The following is a 7,350-nucleotide window of genomic DNA, read 5'->3' as shown; positions in this document are numbered from 1 at the left end:
TGAGACAAGAGAGCCAAAGGAACTTTAGATACCAAAAGGTTACATATTTTGGGTCCCAAATCTGGTTTCGACCTTTACTAAACGTACGTAATTATTATTTAAACTCTCTAAGCCACAGGTTTTGTTTTTTAATCTCTAAAGGGAGGAAAAAAATTACTAATTTCAAAAAGTAGCTTTGAGGATTTAATAAAGTAATATAGGTAAGGTGACAGTTCCTGACACAGAATATCGTTAATAACCTTTGCAAAGGTATAATCATTATTATTTGATCAATGCTAGTATGGTAGAGGTCCGCGGTTCTATTACGGCTCTTTATCCCCAGAAGAACAAATGGAAAATGCAGCTTTCAAGAAATGTCTCTAATGTAAGTAGATTTTTACATTCTTTTATTGGATCCACAAATTGTAGCTAGTGTACCTATTTTCTGTTTAGCATTTTGCATGACCCAAGTTTTCCTCTTCAGTGTCATCGACATTGCGTATTCATTCAATTAACAGGCGTATATTGAGAGCCTGCCTTTTGCCAGGTGCTGTGAAAGGAGCCACACATACAAAGGCAATGAAGGCCCATCTCTCCTCTCCTGCCTGAAGCAGGTGCAGGATTCTGCAGCCCCACAACTTGAGCCTGAAAGGGACCAGACGCTGTGGAATTTGCCCACCGGGAACGGCTCTCTGAAAAGCACTGGGCAGGCAGGAACCCCAGCCAGCCTCCCTGCGAGCTGCGTGGCTTCGTGGTTAAAGACACGGACAAGGTCTGGACACCAAGCGTACATGGCCTCTGCCAGGCCATTTGGGGCCCAAGCTCCGGTCCTGGGTCCGAAAGCCCAAAGCAGCGCCAGGGGAAGTTGGCCCACGGGGCCTGTCGTGCTTACAGAGCGATTCCCGCGGCTTGCTGGAGTCTTGGCTACATCCCACACCCATCCACCCATCGCTCCTTCACATCCACCCCCCACCCGCACCCTTACACTGCCGCCTGCCCCCGAGCCCTGCTGCGGCCCTCTCCGCTCCCCCTTCTCTTCTGTTGGGTGGAGAATAAGCGCGCAGCGCGGACCCAGGTCGCGAGCCCTGGATGCATAGCCTTCCGAGGTCCTCAGCCCCCCGGGGGCCCGCTTCCTTTCCGTGCCCTTCGTTTTGTGCACATTTAAAAAGTCTTCCGAATTGAATCATCCGCTTATGATCAATAAAAACGTACCGAGATTTGTCTTTACGGGTTTTAGAGATTTCGAGGGGATGTTTTTCAAAGAAATTTTACCCCCCGCCCCCCAAGTCACAGTCATTTCGCTAATTCACTCGTTCAGAGGTGAAACAGGAGAGCAAAAAACTCCGTTAACGTTAACGGGAAAATGCAAGTCTTTTTTTGCACCCGCCTTTCGTCTTCCAGGTTGAGCCCTGACACGCTTTTAAAAGCCTTAGCTAGTGTTTCCAATCTAAGTTTGCCTAAAATTAGACTAGTGGCCCAAGGGCACAGCATTATTAGCTAATGAGAAGAAACAAAAGGCATTCACGTTAAAAAAAAAACCAGCCCGCAGCTACTAGGCATTAAAGAAACAAAGTTTAAGCCGAACGCCAGAAGGGGGAGCACAAAGAGAGTGAATCCCTAAGTGTTTCCAACACACGCGCGCGCGCGCGCACACACACACACACACACACACACGCACTAACGCTGTGAAGCGATGGATGTGTTAACTAACTTGATTGTGGTACACTTCGCAATGTATACAGTATATTAAATCATTACGTTGTACAGCTCAAAAAAAAAAAATTAGAGAAAATAGAAGAATGGGGGACCTAGAAGCTCGAACCAGAGAGAGAAGCTTCCTCCAGATGAGAGAAACAAGTTTCCACTCTGTTCTCTTCCCTCCTATCACCCAGTACTTTCCAGAAACACAGTTAATTACATGGGTTATCTCAAATGCACCCACAGGCATGCGAGAATAACAATTCCAATTCCAATAATACGGTTATAAAAAATCATTATAATTTTGAGGCACTTAAAAGAGTCTTTGGTCTATTCTACTAGAGAGAAATAGTAAAATTACGGTCTTTTAAAGTCACTTGAAATAGTTCCTCCTGGTGTGGTATGACACAAACTTGTTACACATTTAGGACCTTTGTTTTTCATTTTGGTTTCAATTTTTAAGAATTATTTTATATAATTATAAAACAAATTTTTTTAAGTATTAAAATTTTTCCCAAACCAAATCTACAAGTTACATCCAGAGGTGTTCAGATTCTGTTCAAACGTCTTCCACTCTGTTCTTCTATATTCATATATATGGAGAGAGAGAAGGAGAGACTATATTCTCATCTTGCTTTTTTCCACTTACTAGGTTTCCAACAAGCTTCTCCCTTGGGTTCAATCCTTTCCCCATCTTTCAGGATTCCATAAGGCAGTTCTCACTACGTCTGTCTTCTTGTTGGTAAAGGACATAATTTATGATGGAAAATTGAGATTTCTCCCCCCTCTCCCAAGTCCCCACCTGTCTTACTGATTTAGAATGAGAAAATTAGAGGGAGAAAGGCAGAGGGTGGAACATGAGAAAAGGGATTCCCATTCAAGAATGAAGAAACTTAATTTTGATTAATAATTAAAAGCATTCAGATAAATGGATTCTACTTTTCTGGTTTCCTATCATTTGATGTGAAAAGATAAAGACTCTCTTGATCTCTCATTGCTTATTATTGTTTTGAGGTGAAAAGGTGTTTTAGAAAAGAGGGAAAAATATTTACGATTTTAAAATGTTTATTTACTTTTGGTGGGGGGAAGGGTCAGAGAGAGCCAGGTAGACACAAAATCTGAAGCAGGCTCCTGGCAGCTCAGAGCCTGATTCGAGGCTTGAACTCACAAACTGTGAGATCAGAGCCACTCAGGCACCCCTGGGGAAAAATATTTAAAACATGGCTAGGGTGGAAGGTAGTGATAATCATTTGTAAGTGTATTATTTATCATTAATCACTCTACAGATCATTGAGCATAAAATGTCTTTATTGAGATTTAAAAATAGTTCCCACCGCCTAAAAAGACTCCCTATTCTCCAACATCATTAAAACCTTGGAGTGCCTTCAGTAATTTCAGACTGTAGTCTGACTGCTGTCTCTGCAGTCTTGCCCCGAAGACAAGTGTTTCTGACTGATTTCCAGCAGAAAGACATGCAGAGCTTTGCTTATACTTAGATATCATCCACCTCTCTGTGCCCAATGGCCCCTCAAGACAAATTTTTATACGTCCCCCGGTAAAGACCTTTCCTTCTCTCCTTTGTGCTGGCAAATTGGTGCCGCTGCAACCCCCAATGGGAAGGTTCGATTTGTAAATAGAAAGCAGAAGAGGCTTTTCCCCCTTCCCATTCTTCCCTCCCAGTGGGGCCAAAAGTAAGCTAGGATTTGTAGTCTAAGTTACTACTCAGCGTGTGGTTAGCAGATAGCATGGGCATCACCTGGGAACTTGTTAGAGATGCAGTATCCCAGGCTCCACCCCAGACCTACCGAATCTGAATCTCATCGGTGGCGGGTGATTTGTGTTCGCATTAGAGTTGAGACATACTCTGCAGGATTGGGGTCTGGGAGTTTGGGAACCAGCTCCTTGTAATAGGCCGAGAGGACACTGACGCCCAATGAGGTTGTAAGATCCTTGGGCACAGGCTTTGGAACACAGGTGGCACTCTAGCTGCTCAGTGCCGAACCGTTCTTGGGAGACATGCTGCTTCCTGCAGAATAGCTGCCAAACTGGCCCCGTGATTTTGAGTCAGATGAAGCCAGCATCACCTCCCAGTAATGTCCAGGAGGCAACCTCGAGGCAGCCATGGCCCCGTGTTGAGGACAGTTACTTTTGTTATTTGGAAGTTTTGTGGGACTGCTAGTCCATGATATTTTACACACAAATTAAAATCGTTCAATCCTGGCCAGATTGAACTAGAGGTTGAATCCAGAGACAAATGGCAAGATCCTTACGAGTGGATAAAAATGTTTTTTCTAAGTGTGAATGTTGAGCTTTCATCAATGATTTTTCTGTATTTTTCTTTTGTTCTTTTAATGCATGGAGTTGCATTCATCAATTTACCCTTAGATACATCCAATTTGGTATCTATCTATCCATAATCTATCTTGGCTGGTTTCAATTTCCTAAAGAGAAAGGGAAGCTGAAGGGGTTCCATAAAAATATGCTTTTTGCTCCTTTTCTTGCTAAGACTGGCACCCCCACCTTACACATGCCGTTTTCAGAAAACATTTTTTATTTATTATTATTTTTTTATTTTGGGGAGAGAGAGTTGGGGAGAGGGGCAGAGAGAGAGAGAGAGAGAGAGAGAGAGAGAGAAAGAGAGAGAGTGAGAGTGTGTCCGGGAGGGGCAGAGAGAAAGGGGGATATAGGATCTGAAGCCAGCTCTGTGCTGACAGCAGAGAGCCCGATGTAGGGCTCAAACTCACAAACATGGAGCCTACCTAAGATTCTTCCTCTGGGGTGCCTGGGTGGCTCAGTCGGTTGAGCATTTGACTTCAGCTCAGGTCATGATTTCAGTGAACTCAATTTTTTTTCTACCAACAAGAATGAGTCACAATAGAATTTTACTGATATAAAGAAACAAACTCGGGGCGCCTGGGTGGCTTAGTTGGTTGAGCATCCGACTTCGGCTCAGGTCATGATCTCACAGTTCGTGAGTTCAAGCCCCGTGTCGGGCTCTGTGCTGAAAGCTCAGAGCGTGGAGCCTGCTTCTGATTCTGTGTCCCCCTCTCTCTCTGCCCCTCCCCTGCTCATGCTCTGTCTCTCTGTCTCAAAAATAAATAAAACATTAACAAAATTAAAAAAAAAAAGAAACTCAAATCTATCATAGAACTTTGAAACTATTGTACCTAGAAATTTTAAACAAATTAAATATTTACAGTTTTCCTGAATAGCTTGTGTTTTTTTTATCATAACCATATAAAAAAGTAATGATTTTTAAAATCAGGCCTCATAAACCTCTCCCCAATCATCTTTACTTTATCTTAGGTGCCAAATATTTTCATCATATTCTTTTTTTTTAAGTTTGTTTATTTTGAGAGAGAAAGAGACAATGTGAGTGGAGGGGAGGGGCAGAGAGAGAGAGAGAGAGAGAGAGAGAGGGAGACAGAGAATCCCAAGCACTGACACTGCGGAGCCCAAAGAGGGGCTTGATCTCATGAAACCATGAGATCATGACCTGAGCTGAAACCAAGAGTCAGATGCTTAACCGACTGAGCCCCCCAGATGCCCCAAATATTTTCATCTTCTATGTGTGCCAGGATATGAAAACATTGAGAAGAGTTGTTTGAGATTATAGCACAACTTAGTTACAAACTATATTTATATTGCATATTTTTTAAAACTGGCCATGTACATATAACTTATCTGACTTAGGAAAACAAATATTTGATAGTTTAAAGGCCTCATCCATTTCCAGTTTATGAAAAAATGGAATCTTTGCAAGGATGAATGCATGCTTGCAATCTGATAATGCTTTCTGTGTTAACTGCACTATTACTGAGTGCAAACTATAAGGTCCTGTTAGACTCTAGAAGCATTTAAAAAGTACTGGAGTTAGTAATTTTTTTTTAATTTTTTTTTAACATTTATTTATTTTTGGGACAGAGAGAGACAGAGCATGAACGGGGGAGGGGCAGAGAGAGAGGGAGACACAGAATCGGAAGCAGGCTCCAGGCTCTGAGCCATCAGCCCAGAGCCTGACGCGGGGCTTGAACTCACGGACCGCGAGATCGTGACCTGAGCTGAAGTCGGACGCCCAACCGACTGAGCCACCCAGGTGCCCCCGGAGTTAGTAATTTTAAGAGACCTTACTGTTGGCCAGAATCCCAGTTAACATTTAGCTCTCCTCCCACACCTCTTGTGGTTCCAGGTGCTGAGATATTCAGCCCTACAAGAACAGTTGAAATAAGACAAATTTGAAACATTTCCCCCTGAGATCAGATAAAGTCGGAAGGAACATGTGAGTCCTAACTGGGCCACAGTTTCGTTAGAACATTTCCTCCTTCTTTCTCATTCCTCTCCTTGGTCCCATATTTCCCCTCTCTAGTACATCTTACTTACTAGTAAGTAAGTACTTACTAGTACCCCTCTCTAGTACATCTAGTACACCTTTGCCAGATGACTCCTTTTCTCAACACAATTTCTTCTTATCAAGCAAAGAATGGTCAATATTTGTTTAGTCAATAACATAAACAAGCATTAACAGGCTGAATTTCAAAAGGGAGTTTCCCCCACAGCACAGATAATATTTGCTCACAGCTCGGAGTCCAGGGATGCGGTTAGGAGGCATCCCAGGAATGGGATCGGCCAGAACTATGAGTCTTACTACCACTAAGGACAAAGGTCTGGAGGTCTCCGCTTCAGGTCCTCTGGGACTGCAAGTGAAATAGCCCAGGCAGACAGTTAATCTAGTGAGTCAGGCAGAAAAAGGTGGTGGAGTCACGAGGGAGTGAAATGGTACAATTGTCCCTTTTGGAGGCTGGTTTCCCATTGTCCTTAAAGAATTAAAAAAAACAAAAAACAAAAACAACCTTCTTTCCCCAATAGCACCTTTCTATATGGAGAATTAGCCCTGCCCTTCTCTTTCAAATCCTCAGCCCGCTCCCATTTCCTCCCTCCAGTATTCACTGTGTTCCAGTGTTTCGTGCTGGCCAAAAGCCAGCTCATCCTGCAAAGAGGGCATCAGAGGATTCTGGTGGGAGGAAAAGGTAGAGAAAGGGAGAGACGAGGTTAGAGCATCAGTTGGAAAACTATAAAATTTGTTCTATACTTATGAAAGCACTTTATTCATGGGTAACCACGATATTTTTATAGCATGTCCAGTGAATGTTAGCACTGAAGGGATATAATTTATTTCTCTATATTTTCCACTCAAGCCCAAGCAAGGAATTTCTGTTTCTGAGCTCACATATATATTATCTTCATTTGTATCTGACAACTGCTGCTAATAAATAAGTCAAAAACATATGTTTAGCATCATTTGTCTACTGTTTTTCTTAAAAAAATTTTTTTTAACATGTATTTTTGAGACAGAGAGACAGAACACGAGTGGGGGAGGGGCAGAGAAAGAGAGGGAGACACAGAATCCGAAGCAGGCTCCAGGCCGGATCTGTCAGCACAGAGCCCGATGCGGGGCTTGAACTCATGAACTGCGAGGTCATGACCTGAGCTGAAGGCAGACACTTAACCCACTGAGCCACACAGGTGTCCCTACTATTTTTCAATCAACTGGGGGTCAGAGATGAAAAATTCTGTCCTCTAGCTATGAATATTTATATCTATTCAGACACACATACTTACACATCATATACCAGGCACTGTGCTATGTCGTGGGAAACAATGAAGAACAATACA

This window comes from Herpailurus yagouaroundi, unplaced genomic scaffold, assembly GCF_014898765.1.
Source record: "Herpailurus yagouaroundi ecotype Mexico unplaced genomic scaffold, PumYag 29, whole genome shotgun sequence".
Classification (NCBI taxonomy): domain Eukaryota; kingdom Metazoa; phylum Chordata; class Mammalia; order Carnivora; family Felidae; genus Herpailurus; species Herpailurus yagouaroundi.
This window is presented reverse-complemented; position numbering follows the sequence as displayed.